The 2,328-nt window shown below is 50.4% G+C and overlaps 1 pseudogene; it reads right to left on the bottom strand.

Moving 5' to 3' along the window:
- Positions 1 to 637: 637 nt before the first annotated feature.
- LOC102961918 lies at positions 638 to 2,328 on the bottom strand (annotated as a pseudogene).

Raw genomic sequence — 2,328 nt, forward strand, 5'->3', positions numbered from 1 at the left:
TGCTTCGGATTCTGTCTCCCTCTCTCTCTGCTCCTTCCCCTTCCCGCTCTGTCTCTCTCGGTCTCTCAAAAATAAATAAATGTTTAAAAAAAAAAGAAAGAAAGAAAGAAAATGAAAGAGAGAGAGAGAGAGAAGAGAAGAAAAAAAGAAATACACTTACCATGTGTTTAGAAAAATTTGAATTCCTACCAGTCTATACCTACCCCGCTGTATAAATTCCCCAGCTGGAAGATTTAGAATCCGTGCTTGAGCCAAAGCCTGCAGGAAAACCGCTGCCTGACTCTGCATTTGATGGGGGTCCCCAACCGATGGCCGCACCTGATTTAGAACCACTATCGGAGTTCTTTCCAGAACCAGGGACCTGAGGAGGTTCCTCAACACATGACACATAGAAGTACCCTACGACCCAGCACTTTCACGACTAGGTACTTAGCCAAAGGATACAGGTCTGCTGTTTCCAAGGGGCACACGCACCCCAGTGTGCATAGCAGCACTATCGGCGGTAGGCGAAGTATGGAAAGGGGCCAAATGTCCATCGATGGATGAATGGATACAGAAGAGGTGGTATCCATCTACAACGGAGCAGTGCTCGGCCACCAGAGGGAATGAAGTCTTGCCATTTGCAAGTACCTGGATGGAACTGGAGGGTGTCATGCAAAGTGACATTCGTCCCTCAGAGAAACACATGTATCACAGGACCTCACCCGTGTGAGGACCTTCACTTCCCAAACAGAGGAACTCTGGGAAGGGAACCCGGGAAGGGAAGGGAAGGGAAGAAGGGAAGAAGGGAAGAAGGGAAGAAGGGAAGGAAAAATAACATACAAACAGGGAGGGGGACAAAAACGTAAGAGGCTCTTCCCTAAGGGGAAGAAACAGAGGGCTCCTGGAGGGGGTTGTGCCAGGGCGGGGGCTGAAAGGGTGAGGGGTATGAAGGACTCTCCTCCTCAAACCACTGTTGCCCTATAGGCTAAGTACCTTGGGGGTACATTGAGAAAAATAAATTCAATAATAATATCAGAGAGGGCGAGGGTGAGGGCGAGGGCTACCTGATCATCTGCAAATGTAACAAAGGGAAAGTCCGGGAACCGTTTGGGAATGAAGCTGTCTACCGCTTCTCAGTCCTGGCAAAAGAACTGCTGCAGCTTATAGGCAGTCACGTCCCTCTGTAAGGCACCCGACAAACGCCTTCCTGCTTCTCAAAAGCTCATCTGGGCTTGGATGAGATTCAGGAAGTTTGCAGTCACACCATCGTTCCTTGATCGCATGACTTTCACCTGGGTTTCCTATTACGTAAAAGGAACACAGCCAAAACCCTTTGAAGGACTAGTGTGAATATCTTTCCTGTCCTGAACCAGAAGAACCTCTCCAAAGCTCCCAAAATATTCTTTCAGATCCTGTTCGGTTGTTTTCCACGGGAGACCCAACACTCTTAAATCTGACGTACCCTGGATGGCTCTCTTCACTTTCACTGCTGAAGAAGCAGGCACCTGTCTCGTCCCTTTTTCTGTGGCTATCTTTGGGATAAGTTGACGACTATCCGCTACCGGATTTCCCCAGCCAGCATCAGGGATGTGCAGAATGTCTTTGACCAGCCGGACACCTCTCATACGCCGAGACGCTGGATTCCGGTAGTGCAGTCCACGTGCTGCCGACAAACTGGGCTGTCACTGTGGACAGCAGCACTGTCCCGTCGTCTTCCGATGGCATTTCGATGGGCTCGTCATTCTCATCTTTGGTCACCCGAGTACATTCAGACACCTGCTCTTATTTCTCCGCTAGGCCGCTGCTAGGAAGCCTGACAGGGAACCCGAAGCAGCGAGGGATCCAGGAGCAGCCCAGCTACCGCTTCGCTCCCACGAAATGGCCGCCTTGTGACTCTTTACGGAAGAGGAAAAAACACCACCGTGACCGCCACCATTTAATAACCTTGCTCTAAGTGTGGAGAAAGCAACCACCCATCCCCAAAAGGAAACTTCGGCAGGCTACACGTATAGGACATATGGAGCCTATACTTGCAAGTGCTTACTTACGTGGGAACATGGAAAGGTCACCTGAGTCCCTGATGGCCCAGATGGGGTTCTTTGGAGGTGTCTGAATGAGTTTTCTTGTGTGCTCCCTTAGAGAAAGCTGGCCGTGAGACGACGCAGCCAGAAACTAGGAAGCCCTTTGGTTCCATCAGCGAAGCCCCGGCTTTTGGCGAGGAAGGGACGCTCACGGAGATATCCCGGGCCACATTTGGTTTGTGGGTTGCTGCAGCTTTTGGCTTCTTTGCACCAAATTGGCTGTGTTCTCATTGGAAATGGAAAACACCTGCACGATGGGATCCAT

This window comes from Panthera tigris, chromosome E1 (assembly GCF_018350195.1).
Source record: "Panthera tigris isolate Pti1 chromosome E1, P.tigris_Pti1_mat1.1, whole genome shotgun sequence".
Lineage (NCBI taxonomy): Eukaryota > Metazoa > Chordata > Mammalia > Carnivora > Felidae > Panthera > Panthera tigris.